Source organism: Pseudophryne corroboree, chromosome 11 (genome assembly GCF_028390025.1).
Source record: "Pseudophryne corroboree isolate aPseCor3 chromosome 11, aPseCor3.hap2, whole genome shotgun sequence".
Lineage (NCBI taxonomy): Eukaryota > Metazoa > Chordata > Amphibia > Anura > Myobatrachidae > Pseudophryne > Pseudophryne corroboree.
The window spans coordinates 69,537,691-69,564,481 of record NC_086454.1 but is presented as its reverse complement, the minus strand read 5'-3'; the positions used below and the strand labels follow the sequence as shown (position 1 = coordinate 69,564,481).

At 30.1% G+C, this 26,791-nt stretch overlaps 28 non-coding genes across 28 annotated transcripts; all 28 read right to left on the bottom strand.

Moving 5' to 3' along the window:
* Positions 1-593: 593 nt before the first annotated feature.
* Positions 594-667, bottom strand: TRNAT-AGU (transfer RNA threonine (anticodon AGU)). Its single transcript has one exon. It is a non-coding gene; the product is annotated as a tRNA-Thr (tRNA).
* An 837-nt stretch (positions 668-1,504) lies between these two features.
* TRNAT-AGU (transfer RNA threonine (anticodon AGU)) lies at positions 1,505-1,578 on the bottom strand. The gene has a single exon. It is a non-coding gene; the product is annotated as a tRNA-Thr (tRNA).
* Positions 1,579-2,418: 840 nt separating this feature from the next.
* On the bottom strand, positions 2,419-2,492 carry TRNAT-AGU (transfer RNA threonine (anticodon AGU)). Its single transcript has one exon. It is a non-coding gene; the product is annotated as a tRNA-Thr (tRNA).
* Positions 2,493-3,320: 828 nt separating this feature from the next.
* TRNAT-AGU (transfer RNA threonine (anticodon AGU)) lies at positions 3,321-3,394 on the bottom strand. The gene has a single exon. It is a non-coding gene; the product is annotated as a tRNA-Thr (tRNA).
* Positions 3,395-4,233: 839 nt separating this feature from the next.
* On the bottom strand, positions 4,234-4,307 carry TRNAT-AGU (transfer RNA threonine (anticodon AGU)). The gene has a single exon. It is a non-coding gene; the product is annotated as a tRNA-Thr (tRNA).
* An 828-nt stretch (positions 4,308-5,135) lies between these two features.
* Positions 5,136-5,209, bottom strand: TRNAT-AGU (transfer RNA threonine (anticodon AGU)). The gene has a single exon. It is a non-coding gene; the product is annotated as a tRNA-Thr (tRNA).
* A 1,806-nt stretch (positions 5,210-7,015) lies between these two features.
* On the bottom strand, positions 7,016-7,089 carry TRNAT-AGU (transfer RNA threonine (anticodon AGU)). The gene has a single exon. It is a non-coding gene; the product is annotated as a tRNA-Thr (tRNA).
* An 840-nt stretch (positions 7,090-7,929) lies between these two features.
* TRNAT-AGU (transfer RNA threonine (anticodon AGU)) lies at positions 7,930-8,003 on the bottom strand. The gene has a single exon. It is a non-coding gene; the product is annotated as a tRNA-Thr (tRNA).
* An 828-nt stretch (positions 8,004-8,831) lies between these two features.
* On the bottom strand, positions 8,832-8,905 carry TRNAT-AGU (transfer RNA threonine (anticodon AGU)). Its single transcript has one exon. It is a non-coding gene; the product is annotated as a tRNA-Thr (tRNA).
* Positions 8,906-9,744: 839 nt separating this feature from the next.
* TRNAT-AGU (transfer RNA threonine (anticodon AGU)) lies at positions 9,745-9,818 on the bottom strand. Its single transcript has one exon. It is a non-coding gene; the product is annotated as a tRNA-Thr (tRNA).
* An 828-nt stretch (positions 9,819-10,646) lies between these two features.
* Positions 10,647-10,720, bottom strand: TRNAT-AGU (transfer RNA threonine (anticodon AGU)). The gene has a single exon. It is a non-coding gene; the product is annotated as a tRNA-Thr (tRNA).
* Positions 10,721-11,561: 841 nt separating this feature from the next.
* On the bottom strand, positions 11,562-11,635 carry TRNAT-AGU (transfer RNA threonine (anticodon AGU)). Its single transcript has one exon. It is a non-coding gene; the product is annotated as a tRNA-Thr (tRNA).
* An 829-nt stretch (positions 11,636-12,464) lies between these two features.
* TRNAT-AGU (transfer RNA threonine (anticodon AGU)) lies at positions 12,465-12,538 on the bottom strand. Its single transcript has one exon. It is a non-coding gene; the product is annotated as a tRNA-Thr (tRNA).
* An 840-nt stretch (positions 12,539-13,378) lies between these two features.
* TRNAT-AGU (transfer RNA threonine (anticodon AGU)) lies at positions 13,379-13,452 on the bottom strand. Its single transcript has one exon. It is a non-coding gene; the product is annotated as a tRNA-Thr (tRNA).
* An 829-nt stretch (positions 13,453-14,281) lies between these two features.
* Positions 14,282-14,355, bottom strand: TRNAT-AGU (transfer RNA threonine (anticodon AGU)). The gene has a single exon. It is a non-coding gene; the product is annotated as a tRNA-Thr (tRNA).
* Positions 14,356-15,195: 840 nt separating this feature from the next.
* On the bottom strand, positions 15,196-15,269 carry TRNAT-AGU (transfer RNA threonine (anticodon AGU)). The gene has a single exon. It is a non-coding gene; the product is annotated as a tRNA-Thr (tRNA).
* An 829-nt stretch (positions 15,270-16,098) lies between these two features.
* On the bottom strand, positions 16,099-16,172 carry TRNAT-AGU (transfer RNA threonine (anticodon AGU)). Its single transcript has one exon. It is a non-coding gene; the product is annotated as a tRNA-Thr (tRNA).
* An 839-nt stretch (positions 16,173-17,011) lies between these two features.
* TRNAT-AGU (transfer RNA threonine (anticodon AGU)) lies at positions 17,012-17,085 on the bottom strand. Its single transcript has one exon. It is a non-coding gene; the product is annotated as a tRNA-Thr (tRNA).
* Positions 17,086-17,913: 828 nt separating this feature from the next.
* TRNAT-AGU (transfer RNA threonine (anticodon AGU)) lies at positions 17,914-17,987 on the bottom strand. Its single transcript has one exon. It is a non-coding gene; the product is annotated as a tRNA-Thr (tRNA).
* An 839-nt stretch (positions 17,988-18,826) lies between these two features.
* TRNAT-AGU (transfer RNA threonine (anticodon AGU)) lies at positions 18,827-18,900 on the bottom strand. The gene has a single exon. It is a non-coding gene; the product is annotated as a tRNA-Thr (tRNA).
* An 829-nt stretch (positions 18,901-19,729) lies between these two features.
* On the bottom strand, positions 19,730-19,803 carry TRNAT-AGU (transfer RNA threonine (anticodon AGU)). Its single transcript has one exon. It is a non-coding gene; the product is annotated as a tRNA-Thr (tRNA).
* Positions 19,804-20,642: 839 nt separating this feature from the next.
* On the bottom strand, positions 20,643-20,716 carry TRNAT-AGU (transfer RNA threonine (anticodon AGU)). The gene has a single exon. It is a non-coding gene; the product is annotated as a tRNA-Thr (tRNA).
* An 829-nt stretch (positions 20,717-21,545) lies between these two features.
* TRNAT-AGU (transfer RNA threonine (anticodon AGU)) lies at positions 21,546-21,619 on the bottom strand. Its single transcript has one exon. It is a non-coding gene; the product is annotated as a tRNA-Thr (tRNA).
* An 839-nt stretch (positions 21,620-22,458) lies between these two features.
* TRNAT-AGU (transfer RNA threonine (anticodon AGU)) lies at positions 22,459-22,532 on the bottom strand. Its single transcript has one exon. It is a non-coding gene; the product is annotated as a tRNA-Thr (tRNA).
* An 828-nt stretch (positions 22,533-23,360) lies between these two features.
* TRNAT-AGU (transfer RNA threonine (anticodon AGU)) lies at positions 23,361-23,434 on the bottom strand. Its single transcript has one exon. It is a non-coding gene; the product is annotated as a tRNA-Thr (tRNA).
* An 839-nt stretch (positions 23,435-24,273) lies between these two features.
* Positions 24,274-24,347, bottom strand: TRNAT-AGU (transfer RNA threonine (anticodon AGU)). Its single transcript has one exon. It is a non-coding gene; the product is annotated as a tRNA-Thr (tRNA).
* A 725-nt stretch (positions 24,348-25,072) lies between these two features.
* Positions 25,073-25,146, bottom strand: TRNAT-AGU (transfer RNA threonine (anticodon AGU)). Its single transcript has one exon. It is a non-coding gene; the product is annotated as a tRNA-Thr (tRNA).
* Positions 25,147-25,982: 836 nt separating this feature from the next.
* Positions 25,983-26,056, bottom strand: TRNAT-AGU (transfer RNA threonine (anticodon AGU)). Its single transcript has one exon. It is a non-coding gene; the product is annotated as a tRNA-Thr (tRNA).
* Between the last annotated feature and the right edge of the window lie 735 nt (positions 26,057-26,791).

Genomic DNA, 26,791 nt, shown 5'->3' with positions numbered 1-26,791 from the left:
GCTACATGGGAATAATGTCAATTAATTTTTGATATTCAGAAAACAAAAACATGTAGTAAAATTAAGAACTCTGTTTTAAAAAGTCAGAATTATGGTTAGCATTCTTTATTGATGCTTTTTCAAGAGAAGTTTAGCTTTTCATCAAGAAGTATTTTCCTAACACAATTTTAAGGATGTTATGGAAATAAATATGGGTTAAATGTCAATGATTCTCTAGCTATGATGACTAAACTGACTCTCAAATTACTGTACCTTGGGAAACTTACTTTTTTACAGACATTTTAACACTTTCTGTGTTATTCTCTTTTTAATGTACTCTAAATTAATTTTGCAGTTTACCCAATATGATGAAGGCTATTTTGTAAAAATTAATCTATTTACCTTAACATAGGCATATTTCTACAAATTAACTTATGCTGAAATAGGGTGAAGTTTTGTTGTTTGTCGTCTTCTGACATGGATGGCATCTTTAAACTTTTTTACATTGGTGACCAAATGTGCCAAAGTGAAAGCAGATAAAGGTTTTACACATCTTATTTTGTTATGCATCAACAAAAAACTACATACTAGTGTGATAAAAAGGTATCAAGCAAAGGTACTGCTGAGATATGAACTCAGGATCTCCTGTTTACTAGACAGGCACTTTAACCAACTAAGCCACAGCACCACTTGCACTGCCTTACATATACTGACAAATTATATGTCTAAAGTATAATTTTTTTTATTTTTTTTATATATTTTTTTGAAACTAGTATTTTATTAATTCTTTAAACAGTTGGAAACTTACAGTAAGTTATATAATGCTTTTTTCTCCTTTATTTTGTATATACAGGCCCTACATTCTTACAATATCTTGTTCAAGTCACTTGTTAATATGCTTTATTGTAATAGATATTATGGCGTTCTTATTAATGTAGTCATCCCTGGGAAATTAAAGTCAGTCTATTGTTGGTACTCATACAGTTAAAAAGTAATCGTGAAATGAAAACATGAGATCTCAATGCTAGAATTATTGTTAACATTTTATCTGGAAGCTTGCTCAATAAATGGAAAGATTTATTTTTGCAATTGCTTTCCTAACACAATATTGTTTATGTTAAGTAACAAATAATCCATTATTTTCTATTGCTCCCTAAACTCTGATGACTAAATTGTCTATCAATTTATCTTGAGAAACTCACATTGTTACTGACTTTTGTTTAAACATTTCCTCTGACTGGACACCATATTGTTCCTGGAGATTGCTCAGACATGATGATTGGATGATTGGCAATTTCTGGAATTCTTTTCTAGTTACCTTGGCATCAATTTACTTCTACAAAATAACTGATATTAAAAAAGGGGAATATTGCATTTTTTTGTGTTTTCTGATTTGGACTGTATCTAGAAATGTGGTACATATTACTGAACATGTGAGAAAGGGTAAAGGCTGCTGAAGCATTCACATGTCTTTTTGTGATGAATTATCAACAAACTATGATCTGAGTTGATGAAAATAAATGAAAGGCGCTGCTGAGATTTGAACTCAGGATCTCCTGTTTACTAGACAGGCGCTTTAACCAACTAAGCCACAGCACCACATACTGCCCTAGAGCTTCACAAAGAAAAATTATATATCTAAGATATGCTATTTGGTAACAATTTTTGATATTCTTATAACTATTGCTTCATCAATTTTTCAAACCGGTGGAAATTTAGAGTATAAATAGAAAGTTGTGTTCTCTCTTTTCATTCATGATTTACAGCACCTTCATTCTTAAAATATCTTGTCAAAGTAATTTTCTAATTTTTTTTTAGCACTTTTATTGATTTCTCTGTAAGTAATGCTACATGGGAATAATGTCAATTAATTTTTGATATTCAGAAAACAAAAACATGTAGTAAAATTAAGAACTCTGTTTTAAAAAGTCAGAATTATGGTTAGCATTCTTTATTGATGCTTTTTCAAGAGAAGTTTAGCTTTTCATCAAGAAGTATTTTCCTAACACAATTTTAAGGATGTTATGGAAATAAATATGGGTTAAATGTCAATGATTCTCTAGCTATGATGACTAAACTGACTCTCAAATTACTGTACCTTGGGAAACTTACTTTTTTACAGACATTTTAACACTTTCTGTGTTATTCTCTTTTTAATGTACTCTAAATTAATTTTGCAGTTTACCCAATATGATGAAGGCTATTTTGTAAAAATTAATCTATTTACCTTAACATAGGCATATTTCTACAAATTAACTTATGCTGAAATAGGGTGAAGTTTTGTTGTTTGTCGTCTTCTGACATGGATGGCATCTTTAAACTTTTTTACATTGGTGACCAAATGTGCCAAAGTGAAAGCAGATAAAGGTTTTACACATCTTATTTTGTTATGCATCAACAAAAAACTACATACTGGTGTGATAAAAAGGTATCAAGCAAAGGTACTGCTGAGATATGAACTCAGGATCTCCTGTTTACTAGACAGGCACTTTAACCAACTAAGCCACAGCACCACTTGCACTGCCTTACATATAATGACAAATTATATGTCTAAAGTATAATATTTTTTGTTATTTTTATATATTTTTTTGATACTAGTATTTTATTAATTCTTTAAACAGTTGGAAACTTACAGTAAGTTATATAATGCTTTTTTCTCCTTTATTTTGTATATACAGGCCCTACATTCTTACAATATCTTGTTCAAGTCACTTGTTAATATGCTTTATTGTAATAGATATTATGGCGTTCTTATTAATGTAGTCATCCCTGGGAAATTAAAGTCAGTCTATTGTTGGTACTCATACAGTTAAAAAGTAATCGTGAAATGAAAACATGAGATCTCAATGATAGAATTATTGTTAACATTTTATCTGGAAGCTTGCTCAATAAATGGAAAGATTTATTTTTGCAATTGCTTTCCTAACACAATATTGTTTATGTTAAGTAACAAATAATCCATTATTTTCTATTGCTCCCTAAACTCTGATGACTAAATTGTCTATCAATTTATCTTGAGAAACTCACATTGTTACTGACTTTTGTTTAAACATTTCCTCTGACTGGACACCATATTGTTCCTGGAGATTGCTCAGACATGATGATTGGCAATTTCTGGAATTCTTTTCTAGTTACCTTGGCATCAATTTACTTCTACAAAATAACTGATATTAAAAAAGGGGAATATTGCATTTTTTGTGTTTTCTGATTTGGACTGTATCTAGAAATGTGGTACATATTACTGAACATGTGAGAAAGGGTAAAGGCTGCTGAAGCATTCACATGTCTTTTTGTGATGAATTATCAACAAACTATGTTCTGAGTTGATGAAAATAAATGAAAGGCGCTGCTGAGATTTGAACTCAGGATCTCCTGTTTACTAGACAGGCGCTTTAACCAACTAAGCCACAGCACCACATGATGCCCTGGAGCTTCACAAAGAAAAATGATATATCTAAGATATGCTATTTGGTAACAATTTTTGATATTCTTATAACTATTGCTTCATCAATTTTTCAAACCGGTGGAAATTTAGAGTATAAATAGAAAGTTGTGTTCTCTCTTTTCATTCATGATTTACAGCACCTTCATTCTTAAAATATCTTGTCAAAGTAATTTTCTATTTTTTTTAGCACTTTTATTGATTTCTCTGTAAGTAATGCTACATGGGAATAAATGTCAATTAATTTTTGATATTCAGAAAACAAAAACATGTAGTAAAAATAAGAACTCTGTTTTAAAAAGTCAGAATTATGGTTAGCATTCTTTATTGATGCTTTTTCAAGAGAAGTTTAGCTTTTCATCAACAAGTATTTTCCTAACACAATTTTAAGGATGTTATGGAAATAAATATGGGTTAAATGTCAATTATTCTCTAGCTATGATGACTAAACTGACTCTCAAATTACTGTACCTTGGGAAACTTACTTTTTTACAGACATTTTAACACTTTCTGTGTTATTCTCTTTTTAATGTACTCTAAATTAATTTTGCAGTTTACCCAATATGATGAAGGCTATTTTGTAAAAATTCATCTATTTACCTTAACATAGGCATATTTCTACAAATTAACTTATGTTGAAATAGGGTGAAGTTTTGTTGTTTGTCGTCTTCTGACATGGATGGCATCTTTAAACTTTTTTACATTGGTGACCAAATGTGCCAAAGTGAAAGCAGATAAAGGTTTTACACATCTTATTTTGTTATGCATCAACAAAAAACTACATACTGGTGTGATAAAAAGGTATCAAGCAAAGGTACTGCTGAGATATGAACTCAGGATCTCCTGTTTACTAGACAGGCACTTTAACCAACTAAGCCACAGCACCACTTGCACTGCCTTACATATAATGACAAATTATATGTCTAAAGTATAATATTTTTTATTATTTTTATATATTTTTTTGATACTAGTATTTTATTAATTCTTTAAACAGTTGGAAACTTACAGTAAGTTATATAATGCTTTTTTCTCCTTTATTTTGTATATACAGGCCCTACATTCTTACAATATCTTGTTCAAGTCACTTGTTAATATGCTTTATTGTAATAGATATTATGGCGTTCTTATTAATGTAGTCATCCCTGGGAAATTAAAGTCAGTCTATTGTTGGTACTCATACAGTTAAAAAGTAATCGTGAAATGAAAACATGAGATCTCAATGATAGAATTATTGTTAACATTTTATCTGGAAGCTTGCTCAATAAATGGAAAGATTTATTTTTGCAATTGCTTTCCTAACACAATATTGTTTATGTTAAGTAACAAATAATCCATTATTTTCTATTGCTCCCTAAACTCTGATGACTAAATTGTCTATCAATTTATCTTGAGAAACTCACATTGTTACTGACTTTTGTTTAAACATTTCCTCTGACTGGACACCATATTGTTCCTGGAGATTGCTCAGACATGATGATTGGCAATTTCTGGAATTCTTTTCTAGTTACCTTGGCATCAATTTACTTCTACAAAATAACTGATATTAAAAAAGGGGAATATTGCATTTTTTGTGTTTTCTGATTTGGACTGTATCTAGAAATGTGGTACATATTACTGAACATGTGAGAAAGGGTAAAGGCTGCTGAAGCATTCACATGTCTTTTTGTGATGAATTATCAACAAACTATGTTCTGAGTTGATGAAAATAAATGAAAGGCGCTGCTGAGATTTGAACTCAGGATCTCCTGTTTACTAGACAGGCGCTTTAACCAACTAAGCCACAGCACCACATGATGCCCTGGAGCTTCACAAAGAAAAATGATATAACTAAGATATGCTATTTGGTAACAATTTTTGATATTCTTATAACTATTGCTTTATCAATTTTTCAAACCGGTGGATATTTAGAGTATAAATAGAAAGTTGGGTTCTCTCTTTTCATTCATGATTTATAGCACCTTCATTCTTAAAATATCTTGTCAAAGTAATTTTCTAATTTTTTTTAGCACTTTTATTGATTTCTCTGTAAGTAATGCTACATGGGAATAAATGTCAATTAATTTTTGATATTCAGAAAACAAAAACATGTAGTAAAATTAAGAACTCTGTTTTAAAAAGTCAGAATTATGGTTAGCATTCTTTATTGATGCTTTTTCAAGAGAAGTTTAGCTTTTCATCAAGAAGTATTTTCCTAACACAATTTTAAGGATGTTATGGAAATAAATATGGGTTAAATGTCAATGATTCTCTAGCTATGATGACTAAACTGACTCTCAAATTACTGTACCTTGGGAAACTTACTTTTTTTACAGACATTTTAACACTTTCTGTGTTATTCTCTTTTTAATGTACTCTAAATTAATTTTGCAGTTTACCCAATATGATGAAGGCTATTTTGTAAAAATTAATCTATTTACCTTAACATAGGCATATTTCTACAAATTAACTTATGCTGAAATAGGGTGAAGTTTTGTTGTTTGTCGTCTTCTGACATGGATGGCATCTTTAAACTTTTTTACATTGGTGACCAAATGTGCCAAAGTGAAAGCAGATAAAGGTTTTACACATCTTATTTTGTTATGCATCAACAAAAAACTACATACTAGTGTGATAAAAAGGTATCAGCAAAGGTACTGCTGAGATATGAACTCAGGATCTCCTGTTTACTAGACAGGCACTTAGAGCAACAATACTGTAATTAAAAAAAAAAAATAGTGTAATTAAGGTTTGATTAGGTGACATTTAACCAACTAAGCCACAGCACCACTTGCACTGCCTTACATATACTGACAAATTATATGTCTAAAGTATAATTTTTTTTATTTTTTTTATATATTTTTTTGAAACTAGTATTTTATTAATTCTTTAAACAGTTGGAAACTTACAGTAAGTTATATAATGCTTTTTTCTCCTTTATTTTGTATATACAGGCCCTACATTCTTACAATATCTTGTTCAAGTCACTTGTTAATATGCTTTATTGTAATAGATATTATGGCGTTCTTATTAATGTAGTCATCCCTGGGAAATTAAAGTCAGTCTATTGTTGGTACTCATACAGTTAAAAAGTAATCGTGAAATGAAAACATGAGATCTCAATGCTAGAATTATTGTTAACATTTTATCTGGAAGCTTGCTCAATAAATGGAAAGATTTATTTTTGCAATTGCTTTCCTAACACAATATTGTTTATGTTAAGTAACAAATAATCCATTATTTTCTATTGCTCCCTAAACTCTGATGACTAAATTGTCTATCAATTTATCTTGAGAAACTCACATTGTTACTGACTTTTGTTTAAACATTTCCTCTGACTGGACACCATATTGTTCCTGGAGATTGCTCAGACATGATGATTGGCAATTTCTGGAATTCTTTTCTAGTTACCTTGGCATCAATTTACTTCTACAAAATAACTGATATTAAAAAAGGGGAATATTGCATTTTTTTGTGTTTTCTGATTTGGACTGTATCTAGAAATGTGGTACATATTACTGAACATGTGAGAAAGGGTAAAGGCTGCTGAAGCATTCACATGTCTTTTTGTGATGAATTATCAACAAACTATGATCTGAGTTGATGAAAATAAATGAAAGGCGCTGCTGAGATTTGAACTCAGGATCTCCTGTTTACTAGACAGGCGCTTTAACCAACTAAGCCACAGCACCACATACTGCCCTAGAGCTTCACAAAGAAAAATTATATATCTAAGATATGCTATTTGGTAACAATTTTTGATATTCTTATAACTATTGCTTCATCAATTTTTCAAACCGGTGGAAATTTAGAGTATAAATAGAAAGTTGTGTTCTCTCTTTTCATTCATGATTTACAGCACCTTCATTCTTAAAATATCTTGTCAAAGTAATTTTCTAATTTTTTTTTAGCACTTTTATTGATTTCTCTGTAAGTAATGCTACATGGGAATAATGTCAATTAATTTTTGATATTCAGAAAACAAAAACATGTAGTAAAATTAAGAACTCTGTTTTAAAAAGTCAGAATTATGGTTAGCATTCTTTATTGATGCTTTTTCAAGAGAAGTTTAGCTTTTCATCAAGAAGTATTTTCCTAACACAATTTTAAGGATGTTATGGAAATAAATATGGGTTAAATGTCAATGATTCTCTAGCTATGATGACTAAACTGACTCTCAAATTACTGTACCTTGGGAAACTTACTTTTTTACAGACATTTTAACACTTTCTGTGTTATTCTCTTTTTAATGTACTCTAAATTAATTTTGCAGTTTACCCAATATGATGAAGGCTATTTTGTAAAAATTAATCTATTTACCTTAACATAGGCATATTTCTACAAATTAACTTATGCTGAAATAGGGTGAAGTTTTGTTGTTTGTCGTCTTCTGACATGGATGGCATCTTTAAACTTTTTTACATTGGTGACCAAATGTGCCAAAGTGAAAGCAGATAAAGGTTTTACACATCTTATTTTGTTATGCATCAACAAAAAACTACATACTGGTGTGATAAAAAGGTATCAAGCAAAGGTACTGCTGAGATATGAACTCAGGATCTCCTGTTTACTAGACAGGCACTTTAACCAACTAAGCCACAGCACCACTTGCACTGCCTTACATATAATGACAAATTATATGTCTAAAGTATAATATTTTTTATTATTTTTATATATTTTTTTGATACTAGTATTTTATTAATTCTTTAAACAGTTGGAAACTTACAGTAAGTTATATAATGCTTTTTTCTCCTTTATTTTGTATATACAGGCCCTACATTCTTACAATATCTTGTTCAAGTCACTTGTTAATATGCTTTATTGTAATAGATATTATGGCGTTCTTATTAATGTAGTCATCCCTGGGAAATTAAAGTCAGTCTATTGTTGGTACTCATACAGTTAAAAAGTAATCGTGAAATGAAAACATGAGATCTCAATGATAGAATTATTGTTAACATTTTATCTGGAAGCTTGCTCAATAAATGGAAAGATTTATTTTTGCAATTGCTTTCCTAACACAATATTGTTTATGTTAAGTAACAAATAATCCATTATTTTCTATTGCTCCCTAAACTCTGATGACTAAATTGTCTATCAATTTATCTTGAGAAACTCACATTGTTACTGACTTTTGTTTAAACATTTCCTCTGACTGGACACCATATTGTTCCTGGAGATTGCTCAGACATGATGATTGGCAATTTCTGGAATTCTTTTCTAGTTACCTTGGCATCAATTTACTTCTACAAAATAACTGATATTAAAAAAGGGGAATATTGCATTTTTTGTGTTTTCTGATTTGGACTGTATCTAGAAATGTGGTACATATTACTGAACATGTGAGAAAGGGTAAAGGCTGCTGAAGCATTCACATGTCTTTTTGTGATGAATTATCAACAAACTATGTTCTGAGTTGATGAAAATAAATGAAAGGCGCTGCTGAGATTTGAACTCAGGATCTCCTGTTTACTAGACAGGCGCTTTAACCAACTAAGCCACAGCACCACATGATGCCCTGGAGCTTCACAAAGAAAAATGATATATCTAAGATATGCTATTTGGTAACAATTTTTGATATTCTTATAACTATTGCTTCATCAATTTTTCAAACCGGTGGAAATTTAGAGTATAAATAGAAAGTTGTGTTCTCTCTTTTCATTCATGATTTACAGCACCTTCATTCTTAAAATATCTTGTCAAAGTAATTTTCTATTTTTTTTAGCACTTTTATTGATTTCTCTGTAAGTAATGCTACATGGGAATAAATGTCAATTAATTTTTGATATTCAGAAAACAAAAACATGTAGTAAAAATAAGAACTCTGTTTTAAAAAGTCAGAATTATGGTTAGCATTCTTTATTGATGCTTTTTCAAGAGAAGTTTAGCTTTTCATCAACAAGTATTTTCCTAACACAATTTTAAGGATGTTATGGAAATAAATATGGGTTAAATGTCAATTATTCTCTAGCTATGATGACTAAACTGACTCTCAAATTACTGTACCTTGGGAAACTTACTTTTTTACAGACATTTTAACACTTTCTGTGTTATTCTCTTTTTAATGTACTCTAAATTAATTTTGCAGTTTACCCAATATGATGAAGGCTATTTTGTAAAAATTCATCTATTTACCTTAACATAGGCATATTTCTACAAATTAACTTATGTTGAAATAGGGTGAAGTTTTGTTGTTTGTCGTCTTCTGACATGGATGGCATCTTTAAACTTTTTTACATTGGTGACCAAATGTGCCAAAGTGAAAGCAGATAAAGGTTTTACACATCTTATTTTGTTATGCATCAACAAAAAACTACATACTGGTGTGATAAAAAGGTATCAAGCAAAGGTACTGCTGAGATATGAACTCAGGATCTCCTGTTTACTAGACAGGCACTTTAACCAACTAAGCCACAGCACCACTTGCACTGCCTTACATATAATGACAAATTATATGTCTAAAGTATAATATTTTTTATTATTTTTATATATTTTTTTGATACTAGTATTTTATTAATTCTTTAAACAGTTGGAAACTTACAGTAAGTTATATAATGCTTTTTTCTCCTTTATTTTGTATATACAGGCCCTACATTCTTACAATATCTTGTTCAAGTCACTTGTTAATATGCTTTATTGTAATAGATATTATGGCGTTCTTATTAATGTAGTCATCCCTGGGAAATTAAAGTCAGTCTATTGTTGGTACTCATACAGTTAAAAAGTAATCGTGAAATGAAAACATGAGATCTCAATGATAGAATTATTGTTAACATTTTATCTGGAAGCTTGCTCAATAAATGGAAAGATTTATTTTTGCAATTGCTTTCCTAACACAATATTGTTTATGTTAAGTAACAAATAATCCATTATTTTCTATTGCTCCCTAAACTCTGATGACTAAATTGTCTATCAATTTATCTTGAGAAACTCACATTGTTACTGACTTTTGTTTAAACATTTCCTCTGACTGGACACCATATTGTTCCTGGAGATTGCTCAGACATGATGATTGGCAATTTCTGGAATTCTTTTCTAGTTACCTTGGCATCAATTTACTTCTACAAAATAACTGATATTAAAAAAGGGGAATATTGCATTTTTTGTGTTTTCTGATTTGGACTGTATCTAGAAATGTGGTACATATTACTGAACATGTGAGAAAGGGTAAAGGCTGCTGAAGCATTCACATGTCTTTTTGTGATGAATTATCAACAAACTATGTTCTGAGTTGATGAAAATAAATGAAAGGCGCTGCTGAGATTTGAACTCAGGATCTCCTGTTTACTAGACAGGCGCTTTAACCAACTAAGCCACAGCACCACATGATGCCCTGGAGCTTCACAAAGAAAAATGATATAACTAAGATATGCTATTTGGTAACAATTTTTGATATTCTTATAACTATTGCTTTATCAATTTTTCAAACCGGTGGATATTTAGAGTATAAATAGAAAGTTGGGTTCTCTCTTTTCATTCATGATTTATAGCACCTTCATTCTTAAAATATCTTGTCAAAGTAATTTTCTAATTTTTTTTAGCACTTTTATTGATTTCTCTGTAAGTAATGCTACATGGGAATAAATGTCAATTAATTTTTGATATTCAGAAAACAAAAACATGTAGTAAAATTAAGAACTCTGTTTTAAAAAGTCAGAATTATGGTTAGCATTCTTTATTGATGCTTTTTCAAGAGAAGTTTAGCTTTTCATCAAGAAGTATTTTCCTAACACAATTTTAAGGATGTTATGGAAATAAATATGGGTTAAATGTCAATGATTCTCTAGCTATGATGACTAAACTGACTCTCAAATTACTGTACCTTGGGAAACTTACTTTTTTTACAGACATTTTAACACTTTCTGTGTTATTCTCTTTTTAATGTACTCTAAATTAATTTTGCAGTTTACCCAATATGATGAAGGCTATTTTGTAAAAATTAATCTATTTACCTTAACATAGGCATATTTCTACAAATTAACTTATGCTGAAATAGGGTGAAGTTTTGTTGTTTGTCGTCTTCTGACATGGATGGCATCTTTAAACTTTTTTACATTGGTGACCAAATGTGCCAAAGTGAAAGCAGATAAAGGTTTTACACATCTTATTTTGTTATGCATCAACAAAAAACTACATACTAGTGTGATAAAAAGGTATCAAGCAAAGGTACTGCTGAGATATGAACTCAGGATCTCCTGTTTACTAGACAGGCACTTTAACCAACTAAGCCACAGCACCACTTGCACTGCCTTACATATACTGACAAATTATATGTCTAAAGTATAATTTTTTTTATTATTTTTATATATTTTTTTGAAACTAGTATTTTATTAATTCTTTAAACAGTTGGAAACTTACAGTAAGTTATATAATGCTTTTTTCTCCTTTATTTTGTATATACAGGCCCTACATTCTTACAATATCTTGTTCAAGTCACTTGTTAATATGCTTTATTGTAATAGATATTATGGCGTTCTTATTAATGTAGTCATCCCTGGGAAATTAAAGTCAGTCTATTGTTGGTACTCATACAGTTAAAAAGTAATCGTGAAATGAAAACATGAGATCTCAATGCTAGAATTATTGTTAACATTTTATCTGGAAGCTTGCTCAATAAATGGAAAGATTTATTTTTGCAATTGCTTTCCTAACACAATATTGTTTATGTTAAGTAACAAATAATCCATTATTTTCTATTGCTCCCTAAACTCTGATGACTAAATTGTCTATCAATTTATCTTGAGAAACTCACATTGTTACTGACTTTTGTTTAAACATTTCCTCTGACTGGACACCATATTGTTCCTGGAGATTGCTCAGACATGATGATTGGCAATTTCTGGAATTCTTTTCTAGTTACCTTGGCATCAATTTACTTCTACAAAATAACTGATATTAAAAAAGGGGAATATTGCATTTTTTTGTGTTTTCTGATTTGGACTGTATCTAGAAATGTGGTACATATTACTGAACATGTGAGAAAGGGTAAAGGCTGCTGAAGCATTCACATGTCTTTTTGTGATGAATTATCAACAAACTATGATCTGAGTTGATGAAAATAAATGAAAGGCGCTGCTGAGATTTGAACTCAGGATCTCCTGTTTACTAGACAGGCGCTTTAACCAACTAAGCCACAGCACCACATACTGCCCTAGAGCTTCACAAAGAAAAATTATATATCTAAGATATGCTATTTGGTAACAATTTTTGATATTCTTATAACTATTGCTTCATCAATTTTTCAAACCGGTGGAAATTTAGAGTATAAATAGAAAGTTGTGTTCTCTCTTTTCATTCATGATTTACAGCACCTTCATTCTTAAAATATCTTGTCAAAGTAATTTTCTAATTTTTTTTTAGCACTTTTATTGATTTCTCTGTAAGTAATGCTACATGGGAATAATGTCAATTAATTTTTGATATTCAGAAAACAAAAACATGTAGTAAAATTAAGAACTCTGTTTTAAAAAGTCAGAATTATGGTTAGCATTCTTTATTGATGCTTTTTCAAGAGAAGTTTAGCTTTTCATCAAGAAGTATTTTCCTAACACAATTTTAAGGATGTTATGGAAATAAATATGGGTTAAATGTCAATGATTCTCTAGCTATGATGACTAAACTGACTCTCAAATTACTGTACCTTGGGAAACTTACTTTTTTACAGACATTTTAACACTTTCTGTGTTATTCTCTTTTTAATGTACTCTAAATTAATTTTGCAGTTTACCCAATATGATGAAGGCTATTTTGTAAAAATTAATCTATTTACCTTAACATAGGCATATTTCTACAAATTAACTTATGCTGAAATAGGGTGAAGTTTTGTTGTTTGTCGTCTTCTGACATGGATGGCATCTTTAAACTTTTTTACATTGGTGACCAAATGTGCCAAAGTGAAAGCAGATAAAGGTTTTACACATCTTATTTTGTTATGCATCAACAAAAAACTACATACTAGTGTGATAAAAAGGTATCAAGCAAAGGTACTGCTGAGATATGAACTCAGGATCTCCTGTTTACTAGACAGGCACTTTAACCAACTAAGCCACAGCACCACTTGCACTGCCTTACATATACTGACAAATTATATGTCTAAAGTATAATTTTTTTTATTATTTTTATATATTTTTTTGAAACTAGTATTTTATTAATTCTTTAAACAGTTGGAAACTTACAGTAAGTTATATAATGCTTTTTTCTCCTTTATTTTGTATATACAGGCCCTACATTCTTACAATATCTTGTTCAAGTCACTTGTTAATATGCTTTATTGTAATAGATATTATGGCGTTCTTATTAATGTAGTCATCCCTGGGAAATTAAAGTCAGTCTATTGTTGGTACTCATACAGTTAAAAAGTAATCGTGAAATGAAAACATGAGATCTCAATGCTAGAATTATTGTTAACATTTTATCTGGAAGCTTGCTCAATAAATGGAAAGATTTATTTTTGCAATTGCTTTCCTAACACAATATTGTTTATGTTAAGTAACAAATAATCCATTATTTTCTATTGCTCCCTAAACTCTGATGACTAAATTGTCTATCAATTTATCTTGAGAAACTCACATTGTTACTGACTTTTGTTTAAACATTTCCTCTGACTGGACACCATATTGTTCCTGGAGATTGCTCAGACATGATGATTGGCAATTTCTGGAATTCTTTTCTAGTTACCTTGGCATCAATTTACTTCTACAAAATAACTGATATTAAAAAAGGGGAATATTGCATTTTTTTGTGTTTTCTGATTTGGACTGTATCTAGAAATGTGGTACATATTACTGAACATGTGAGAAAGGGTAAAGGCTGCTGAAGCATTCACATGTCTTTTTGTGATGAATTATCAACAAACTATGATCTGAGTTGATGAAAATAAATGAAAGGCGCTGCTGAGATTTGAACTCAGGATCTCCTGTTTACTAGACAGGCGCTTTAACCAACTAAGCCACAGCACCACATACTGCCCTAGAGCTTCACAAAGAAAAATTATATATCTAAGATATGCTATTTGGTAACAATTTTTGATATTCTTATAACTATTGCTTCATCAATTTTTCAAACCGGTGGAAATTTAGAGTATAAATAGAAAGTTGTGTTCTCTCTTTTCATTCATGATTTACAGCACCTTCATTCTTAAAATATCTTGTCAAAGTAATTTTCTAATTTTTTTTTAGCACTTTTATTGATTTCTCTGTAAGTAATGCTACATGGGAATAATGTCAATTAATTTTTGATATTCAGAAAACAAAAACATGTAGTAAAATTAAGAACTCTGTTTTAAAAAGTCAGAATTATGGTTAGCATTCTTTATTGATGCTTTTTCAAGAGAAGTTTAGCTTTTCATCAAGAAGTATTTTCCTAACACAATTTTAAGGATGTTATGGAAATAAATATGGGTTAAATGTCAATGATTCTCTAGCTATGATGACTAAACTGACTCTCAAATTACTGTACCTTGGGAAACTTACTTTTTTACAGACATTTTAACACTTTCTGTGTTATTCTCTTTTTAATGTACTCTAAATTAATTTTGCAGTTTACCCAATATGATGAAGGCTATTTTGTAAAAATTAATCTATTTACCTTAACATAGGCATATTTCTACAAATTAACTTATGCTGAAATAGGGTGAAGTTTTGTTGTTTGTCGTCTTCTGACATGGATGGCATCTTTAAACTTTTTTACATTGGTGACCAAATGTGCCAAAGTGAAAGCAGATAAAGGTTTTACACATCTTATTTTGTTATGCATCAACAAAAAACTACATACTAGTGTGATAAAAAGGTATCAAGCAAAGGTACTGCTGAGATATGAACTCAGGATCTCCTGTTTACTAGACAGGCACTTTAACCAACTAAGCCACAGCACCACTTGCACTGCCTTACATATACTGACAAATTATATGTCTAAAGTATAATTTTTTTTATTATTTTTATATATTTTTTTGAAACTAGTATTTTATTAATTCTTTAAACAGTTGGAAACTTACAGTAAGTTATATAATGCTTTTTTCTCCTTTATTTTGTATATACAGGCCCTACATTCTTACAATATCTTGTTCAAGTCACTTGTTAATATGCTTTATTGTAATAGATATTATGGCGTTCTTATTAATGTAGTCATCCCTGGGAAATTAAAGTCAGTCTATTGTTGGTACTCATACAGTTAAAAAGTAATCGTGAAATGAAAACATGAGATCTCAATGCTAGAATTATTGTTAACATTTTATCTGGAAGCTTGCTCAATAAATGGAAAGATTTATTTTTGCAATTGCTTTCCTAACACAATATTGTTTATGTTAAGTAACAAATAATCCATTATTTTCTATTGCTCCCTAAACTCTGATGACTAAATTGTCTATCAATTTATCTTGAGAAACTCACATTGTTACTGACTTTTGTTTAAACATTTCCTCTGACTGGACACCATATTGTTCCTGGAGATTGCTCAGACATGATGATTGGCAATTTCTGGAATTCTTTTCTAGTTACCTTGGCATCAATTTACTTCTACAAAATAACTGATATTAAAAAAGGGGAATATTGCATTTTTTTGTGTTTTCTGATTTGGACTGTATCTAGAAATGTGGTACATATTACTGAACATGTGAGAAAGGGTAAAGGCTGCTGAAGCATTCACATGTCTTTTTGTGATGAATTATCAACAAACTATGATCTGAGTTGATGAAAATAAATGAAAGGCGCTGCTGAGATTTGAACTCAGGATCTCCTGTTTACTAGACAGGCGCTTTAACCAACTAAGCCACAGCACCACATACTGCCCTAGAGCTTCACAAAGAAAAATTATATATCTAAGATATGCTATTTGGTAACAATTTTTGATATTCTTATAACTATTGCTTCATCAATTTTTCAAACCGGTGGAAATTTAGAGTATAAATAGAAAGTTGTGTTCTCTCTTTTCATTCATGATTTACAGCACCTTCATTCTTAAAATATCTTGTCAAAGTAATTTTCTAATTTTTTTTAGCACTTTTATTGATTTCTCTGTAAGTAATGCTACATGGGAATAATGTCAATTAATTTTTGATATTCAGAAAACAAAAACATGTAGTAAAATTAAGAACTCTGTTTTAAAAAGTCAGAATTATGGTTAGCATTCTTTATTGATGCTTTTTCAAGAGAAGTTTAGCTTTTCATCAAGAAGTATTTTCCTAACACAATTTTAAGGATGTTATGGAAATAAATATGGGTTAAATGTCAATGATTCTCTAGCTATGATGACTAAACTGACTCTCAAATTACTGTACCTTGGGAAACTTACTTTTTTACAGACATTTTAACACTTTCTGTGTTATTCTCTTTTTAATGTACTCTAAATTAATTTTGCAGTTTACCCAATATGATGAAGGCTATTTTGTAAAAATTCATCTATTTACCTTAACATAGGCATATTTCTACAAATTAACTTATGTTGAAATAGGGTGAAGTTTTGTTGTTTGTCGTCTTCTGACATGGATGGCATCTTTAAACTTTTTTACATTGGTGACCAAATGTGCCAAAGTGAAAGCAGATAAAGGTTTTACACATCTTATTTTGTTATGCATCAACAAAAAACTACATACTGGTGTGATAAAAAGGTATCAAGCAAAGGTACTGCTGAGATATGAACTCAGGATCTCCTGTTTACTAGACAGGCACTTTAACCAACTAAGCCACAGCACCACTTGCACTGCCTTACATATAATGACAAATTATATGTCTAAAGTATAATATTTTTTATTATTTTTAGATATTTTTTTGAAACTAGTATTTTATTAATTCTTTAAACAGTTGGAAACTTACAGTAAGTTATATAATGCTTTTTTCTCCTTTATTTTGTATATACAGGCCCTACATTCTTACAATGTTTGTTCAAGTCACTTGTTAATATGCTTTATTGTAATAGATATTATGGCGTTCTTATTAATGTAGTCATCCCTGGGAAATTAAAGTCAGTCTATTGTTGGTACTCATACAGTTAAAAAGTAATCGTGAAATGAAAACATGAGATCTCAATGATAGAATTATTGTTAACATTTTATCTGGAAGCTTGCTCGATAAATGGAAAGATTTATTTCTGGAATTGCTTTCCTAACACAATATTGTTTATGTTAAGTAACAAATAATCCATTATTTTCTATTGCTCCCTAAACTCTGATGACTAAATTGTCTATCAATTTATCTTGAGAAACTCACATTGTTACTGACTTTTGTTTAAACATTTCCTCTGACTGGACACCATATTGTTCCTGGAGATTGCTCAGACATGATGATTGGCAATTTCTGGAATTCTTTTCTAGTTACCTTGGCATCAATTTACTTCTACAAAATAACTGATATTAAAAAAGGGGAATATTGCATTTTTTTGTGTTTTCTGATTTGGACTGTATCTAGAAATGTGGTACATATTACTGAACATGTGAGAAAGGGTAAAGGCTGCTGAAGCATTCACATGTCTTTTTGTGATGAATTATCAACAAACTATGTTCTGAGTTGATGAAAATAAATGAAAGGCGCTGCTGAGATTTGAACTCAGGATCTCCTGTTTACTAGACAGGCGCTTTAACCAACTAAGCCACAGCACCACATGATGCCCTAAAGCTTCACAAAGAAAAATGATATATCTAAGATATGCTATTTGGTAACAATTTTTGATATTCTTATAACTATTGCTTCATCAATTTTTCAAACCGGTGGAAATTTAGAGTATAAATAGAAAGTTGTGTTCTCTCTTTTCATTCATGATTTACAGCACCTTCATTCTTAAAATTTCTTGTCAAAGTAATTTTCTATTTTTTTTAGCACTTTTATTGATTTCTCTGTAAGTAATGCTACATGGGAATAAATGTCAATTAATTTTTGATATTCAGAAAACAAAAACATGTAGTAAAATTAAGAACTCTGTTTTAAAAAGTCAGAATTATGGTTAGCATTCTTTATTGATGCTTTTTCAAGAGAAGTTTAGCTTTTCATCAACAAGTATTTTCCTAACACAATTTTAAGGATGTTATGGAAATAAATATGGGTTAAATGTCAATGATTCTCTAGCTATGATGACTAAACTGACTCTCAAATTACTGTACCTTGGGAAACTTACTTTTTTACAGACATTTTAACACTTTCTGTGTTATTCTCTTTTTAATGTACTCTAAATTAATTTTGCAGTTTACCCAATATGATGAAGGCTATTTTGTAAAAATTCATCTATTTACCTTAACATAGGCATATTTCTACAAATTAACTTATGTTGAAATAGGGTGAAGTTGTGTTGTTTGTCGTCTTCTGACATGGATGGCATCTTTAAACTTTTTTACATTGGTGACCAAATGTGCCAAAGTGAAAGCAGATAAAGGTTTTACACATCTTATTTTGTTATGCATCAACAAAAAACTACATACTGGTGTGATAAAAAGGTATCAAGCAAAGGTACTGCTGAGATATGAACTCAGGATCTCCTGTTTACTAGACAGGCACTTTAACCAACTAAGCCACAGCACCACTTGCACTGCCTTACATATAATGACAAATTATATGTCTAAAGTATAATATTTTTTATTATTTTTATATATTTTTTTGATACTAGTATTTTATTAATTCTTTAAACAGTTGGAAACTTACAGTAAGTTATATAATGCTTTTTTCTCCTTTATTTTGTATATACAGGCCCTACATTCTTACAATATCTTGTTCAAGTCACTTGTTAATATGCTTTATTGTAATAGATATTATGGCGTTCTTATTAATGTAGTCATCCCTGGGAAATTAAAGTCAGTCTATTGTTGGTACTCATACAGTTAAAAAGTAATCGTGAAATGAAAACATGAGATCTCAATGCTAGAATTATTGTTAACATTTTATCTGGAAGCTTGCTCAATAAATGGAAAGATTTATTTTTGCAATTGCTTTCCTAACACAATATTGTTTATGTTAAGTAACAAATAATCCATTATTTTCTATTGCTCCCTAAACTCTGATGACTAAATTGTCTATCAATTTATCTTGAGAAACTCACATTGTTACTGACTTTTGTTTAAACATTTCCTCTGACTGGACACCATATTGTTCCTGGAGATTGCTCAGACATGATGATTGGCAATTTCTGGAATTCTTTTCTAGTTACCTTGGCATCAATTTACTTCTACAAAATAACTGATATTAAAAAAGGGGAATATTGCATTTTTTTGTGTTTTCTGATTTGGACTGTATCTAGAAATGTGGTACATATTACTGAACATGTGAGAAAGGGTAAAGGCTGCTGAAGCATTCACATGTCTTTTTGTGATGAATTATCAACAAACTATGATCTGAGTTGATGAAAATAAATGAAAGGCGCTGCTGAGATTTGAACTCAGGATCTCCTGTTTACTAGACAGGCGCTTTAACCAACTAAGCCACAGCACCACATACTGCCCTAGAGCTTCACAAAGAAAAATGATATATCTAAGATATGCTATTTGGTAACAATTTTTGATATTCTTATAACTATTGCTTCATCAATTTTTCAAACCGGTGGAAATTTAGAGTATAAATAGAAAGTTGTGTTCTCTCTTTTCATTCATGATTTACAGCACCTTCATTCTTAAAATTTCTTGTCAAAGTAATTTTCTATTTTTTTTAGCACTTTTATTGATTTCTCTGTAAGTAATGCTACATGGGAATAAATGTCAATTAATTTTTGATATTCAGAAAACAAAAACATGTAGTAAAATTAAGAACTCTGTTTTAAAAAGTCAGAATTATGGTTAGCATTCTTTATTGATGCTTTTTCAAGAGAAGTTTAGCTTTTCATCAACAAGTATTTTCCTAACACAATTTTAAGGATGTTATGGAAATAAATATGGGTTAAATGTCAATGATTCTCTAGCTATGATGACTAAACTGACTCTCAAATTACTGTACCTTGGGAAACTTACTTTTTTACAGACATTTTAACACTTTCTGTGTTATTCTCTTTTTAATGTACTCTAAATTAATTTTGCAGTTTACCCAATATGATGAAGGCTATTTTGTAAAAATTCATCTATTTACCTTAACATAGGCATATTTCTACAAATTAACTTATGTTGAAATAGGGTGAAGTTTTGTTGTTTGTCATCTTCTGACATGGATGGCATCTTTAAACTTTTTTACATTGGTGACCAAATGTGCCAAAGTGAAAGCAGATAAAGGTTTTACACATCTTATTTTGTTATCCATCAACAAAAAACTACATACTGGTGTGATAAAAAGGTATCAAGCAAAGGTACTGCTGAGATATGAACTCAGGATCTCCTGTTTACTAGACAGGCACTTTAACCAACTAAGCCACAGCACCACTTGCACTGCCTTACATATAATGACAAATTATATGTCTAAAGTATAATATTTTTTATTATTTTTATATATTTTTTTGATACTAGTATTTTATTAATTCTTTAAACAGTTGGAAACCTACAGTAAGTTATATAATGCTTTTTTCTCCTTTATTTTGTATATACAGGCCCTACATTCTTACAATATCTTGTTCAAGTCACTTGTTAATATGCTTTATTGTAATAGATATTATGGCGTTCTTATTAATGTAGTCATCCCTGGGAAATTAAAGTGAGTCTATTGTTGGTACTCATACAGTTAAAAAGTAATCGTGAAATGAAAACATGAGATCTCAATGATAGAATTATTGTTAACATTTTATCTGGAAGCTTGCTCAATAAATGGAAAGATTTATTTTTGCAATTGCTTTCCTAACACAATATTGTTTATGTTAAGTAACAAATAATCCATTATTTTCTATTGCTCCCTAAACTCTGATGACTAAATTGTCTATCAATTTATCTTGAGAAACTCACATTGTTACTGACTTTTGTTTAAACATTTCCTCTGACTGGACACCATATTGTTCCTGGAGATTGCTCAGACATGATGATTGGCAATTTCTGGAATTCTTTTCTAGTTACCTTGGCATCAATTTACTTCTACAAAATAACTGATATTAAAAAAGGGGAATATTGCATTTTTTTGTGTTTTCTGATTTGGACTGTATCTAGAAATGTGGTACATATTACTGAACATGTGAGAAAGGGTAAAGGCTGCTGAAGCATTCACATGTCTTTTTGTGATGAATTATCAACAAACTATGATCTGAGTTGATGAAAATAAATGAAAGGCGCTGCTGAGATTTGAACTCAGGATCTCCTGTTTACTAGACAGGCGCTTTAACCAACTAAGCCACAGCACCACATACTGCCCTAGAGCTTCACAAAGAAAAATGATATATCTAAGATATGCTATTTGGTAACAATTTTTGATATTCTTATAACTATTGCTTCATCAATTTTTCAAACCGGTGGAAATTTAGAGTATAAATAGAAAGTTGTGTTCTCTCTTTTCATTCATGATTTACAGCACCTTCATTCTTAAAATTTCTTGTCAAAGTAATTTTCTATTTTTTTTAGCACTTTTATTGATTTCTCTGTAAGTAATGCTACATGGGAATAAATGTCAATTAATTTTTGATATTCAGAAAACAAAAACATGTAGTAAAATTAAGAACTCTGTTTTAAAAAGTCAGAATTATGGTTAGCATTCTTTATTGATGCTTTTTCAAGAGAAGTTTAGCTTTTCATCAACAAGTATTTTCCTAACACAATTTTAAGGATGTTATGGAAATAAATATGGGTTAAATGTCAATGATTCTCTAGCTATGATGACTAAACTGACTCTCAAATTACTGTACCTTGGGAAACTTACTTTTTTACAGACATTTTAACACTTTCTGTGTTATTCTCTTTTTAATGTACTCTAAATTAATTTTGCAGTTTACCCAATATGATGAAGGCTATTTTGTAAAAATTCATCTATTTACCTTAACATAGGCATATTTCTACAAATTAACTTATGTTGAAATAGGGTGAAGTTTTGTTGTTTGTCATCTTCTGACATGGATGGCATCTTTAAACTTTTTTACATTGGTGACCAAATGTGCCAAAGTGAAAGCAGATAAAGGTTTTACACATCTTATTTTGTTATCCATCAACAAAAAACTACATACTGGTGTGATAAAAAGGTATCAAGCAAAGGTACTGCTGAGATATGAACTCAGGATCTCCTGTTTACTAGACAGGCACTTTAACCAACTAAGCCACAGCACCACTTGCACTGCCTTACATATAATGACAAATTATATGTCTAAAGTATAATATTTTTTATTATTTTTATATATTTTTTTGATACTAGTATTTTATTAATTCTTTAAACAGTTGGAAACCTACAGTAAGTTATATAATGCTTTTTTCTCCTTTATTTTGTATATACAGGCCCTACATTCTTACAATATCTTGTTCAAGTCACTTGTTAATATGCTTTATTGTAATAGATATTATGGCGTTCTTATTAATGTAGTCATCCCTGGGAAATTAAAGTGAGTCTATTGTTGGTACTCATACAGTTAAAAAGTAATCGTGAAATGAAAACATGAGATCTCAATGATAGAATTATTGTTAACATTTTATCTGGAAGCTTGCTCAATAAATGGAAAGATTTATTTTTGCAATTGCTTTCCTAACACAATATTGTTTATGTTAAGTAACAAATAATCCATTATTTTCTATTGCTCCCTAAACTCTGATGACTAAATTGTCTATCAATTTATCTTGAGAAACTCACATTGTTACTGACTTTTGTTTAAACATTTCCTCTGACTGGACACCATATTGTTCCTGGAGATTGCTCAGACATGATGATTGGCAATTTCTGGAATTCTTTTCTAGTTACCTTGGCATCAATTTACTTCTACAAAATAACTGATATTAAAAAAGGGGAATATTGCATTTTTTGTGTTTTCTGATTTGGACTGTATCTAGAAATGTGGTACATATTACTGAACATGTGAGAAAGGGTAAAGGCTGCTGAAGCATTCACATGTCTTTTTGTGATGAATTATCAACAAACTATGTTCTGAGTTGATGAAAATAAATGAAAGGCGCTGCTGAGATTTGAACTCAGGATCTCCTGTTTACTAGACAGGCGCTTTAACCAACTAAGCCACAGCACCACATGATGCCCTGGAGCTTCACAAAGAAAAATGATATATCTAAGATATGCTATTTGGTAACAATTTTTGATATTCTTATAACTATTGCTTCATCAATTTTTCAAACCGGTGGAAATTTAGAGTATAAATAGAAAGTTGTGTTCTCTCTTTTCATTCATGATTTACAGCACCTTCATTCTTAAAATATCTTGTCAAAGTAATTTTCTAATTTTTTTTAGCACTTTTATTGATTTCTCTGTAAGTAATGCTACATGGGAATAATGTCAATTAATTTTTGATATTCAGAAAACAAAAACATGTAGTAAAATTAAGAACTCTGTTTTAAAAAGTCAGAATTATGGTTAGCATTCTTTATTGATGCTTTTTCAAGAGAAGTTTAGCTTTTCATCAAGAAGTATTTTCCTAACACAATTTTAAGGATGTTATGGAAATAAATATGGGTTAAATGTCAATGATTCTCTAGCTATGATGACTAAACTGACTCTCAAATTACTGTACCTTGGGAAACTTACTTTTTTACAGACATTTTAACACTTTCTGTGTTATTCTCTTTTTAATGTACTCTAAATTAATTTTGCAGTTTACCCAATATGATGAAGGCTATTTTGTAAAAATTAATCTATTTACCTTAACATAGGCATATTTCTACAAATTAACTTATGTTGAAATAGGGTGAAGTTTTGTTGTTTGTCGTCTTCTGACATGGATGGCATCTTTAAACTTTTTTACATTGGTGACCAAATGTGCCAAAGTGAAAGCAGATAAAGGTTTTACACATCTTATTTTGTTATGCATCAACAAAAAACTACATACTGGTGTGATAAAAAGGTATCAAGCAAAGGTACTGCTGAGATATGAACTCAGGAACTCCTGTTTACTAGACAGGCACTTTAACCAACTAAGCCACAGCACCACTTGCACTGCCTTACATATAATGACAAATTATATGTCTAAAGTATAATATTTTTTATTATTTTTATATATTTTTTTGAAACTAGTATTTTATTAATTCTTTAAACAGTTGGAAACTTACAGTAAGTTATATAATGCTTTTTTCTCCTTTATTTTGTATATACAGGCCCTACATTCTTACAGTACTCATACAGTTAAAAAGTAATCGTGAAATGAAAACATGAGATCTCAATGATAGAATTATTGTTAACATTTTATCTGGAAGCTTGCTCAATAAATGGAAAGATTTATTTTTGCAATTGCTTTCCTAACACAATATTGTTTATGTTAAGTAACAAATAATCCATTATTTTCTATTGCTCCCTAAACTCTGATGACTAAATTGTCTATCAATTTATCTTGAGAAACTCACATTGTTACTGACTTTTGTTTAAACATTTCCTCTGACTGGACACCATATTGTTCCTGGAGATTGCTCAGACATGATGATTGGCAATTTCTGGAATTCTTTTCTAGTTACCTTGGCATCAATTTACTTCTACAAAATAACTGATATTAAAAAAGGGGAATATTGCATTTTTTGTGTTTTCTGATTTGGACTGTATCTAGAAATGTGGTACATATTACTGAACATGTGAGAAAGGGTAAAGGCTGCTGAAGCATTCACATGTCTTTTTGTGATGAATTATCAACAAACTATGTTCTGAGTTGATGAAAATAAATGAAAGGCGCTGCTGAGATTTGAACTCAGGATCTCCTGTTTACTAGACAGGCGCTTTAACCAACTAAGCCACAGCACCACATGATGCCCTGGAGCTTCACAAAGAAAAATGATATATCTAAGATATGCTATTTGGTAACAATTTTTGATATTCTTATAACTATTGCTTCATCAATTTTTCAAACCGGTGGAAATTTAGAGTATAAATAGAAAGTTGTGTTCTCTCGTTTCATTCATGATTTACAGCACCTTCATTCTTAAAATATCTTGTCAAAGTAATTTTCTAATTTTTTTAGCACTTTTATTGATTTCTCTGTAAGTAATGCTACATGGGAATAAAGTCAATTAATTTTTGATATTCAGAAAACAAAAACATGTAGTAAAATTAAGAACTCTGTTTTAAAAAGTCAGAATTATGGTTAGCATTCTTTATTGATGCTTTTTCAAGAGAAGTTTAGCTTTTCATCAAGAAGTATTTTCCTAACACAATTTTAAGGATGTTATGGAAATAAATATGGGTTAAATGTCAATGATTCTCTAGCTATGATGACTAAACTGACTCTCAAATTACTGTACCTTGGGAAACTTACTTTTTTACAGACATTTTAACACTTTCTGTGTTATTCTCTTTTTAATGTACTCTAAATTAATTTTGCAGTTTACCCAATATGATGAAGGCTATTGTAAAAATTAATCTATTTACCTTAACATAGGCATATTTCTACAAATTAACTTATGTTGAAATAGGGTGAAGTTTTGTTGTTTGTCGTCTTCTGACATGGATGGCATCTTTAAACTTTTTTACATTGGTGACCAAATGTGCCAAAGTGAAAGCAGATAAAGGTTTTACACATCTTATTTTGTTATGCATCAACAAAAAACTACATACTGGTGTGATAAAAAGGTATCAAGCAAAGGTACTGCTGAAATATGAACTCAGGAACTCCTGTTTACTAGACAGGCACTTTAACCAACTAAGCCACAGCACCACTTGCACTGCCTTACATATAATGACAAATTATATGTCTAAAGTATAATATTTTTTATTATTTTTATATATTTTTTTGAAACTAGTATTTTATTAATTCTTTAAACAGTTGGAAACTTACAGTAAGTTATATAATGCTTTTTTCTCCTTTATTTTGTATATACAGGCCCTACATTCTTACAATGTTTGTTCAAGTCACTTGTTAATATGCTTTATTGTAATAGATATTATGGCGTTCTTATTAATGTAGTCATCCCTGGGAAATTAAAGTCAGTCTATTGTTGGTACTCATACAGTTAAAAAGTAATCGTGAAATGAAAACATGAGATCTCAATGATAGAATTATTGTTAACATTTTATCTGGAAGCTTGCTCGATAAATGGAAAGATTTATTTCTGGAATTGCTTTCCTAACACAATATTGTTTATGTTAAGTAACAAATAATCCATTATTTTCTATTGCTCCCTAAACTCTGATGACTATCAATTTATCTTGAGAAACTCACATTGTTACAGACTTTTGTTTAAACATTTCCTCTGACTGGACACCATATTGTTCCTGGAGATTGCTCAGACATGATGATTGGCAATTTCTGGAATTCTTTTCTAGTTACCTTGGCATCAATTTACTTCTACAAAATAACTGATATTAAAAAAGGGGAATATTGCATTTTTTTGTGTTTTCTTATTTGGACTGTATCTAGAGATGTGGTACATATTACTGAACATGTGAGAAA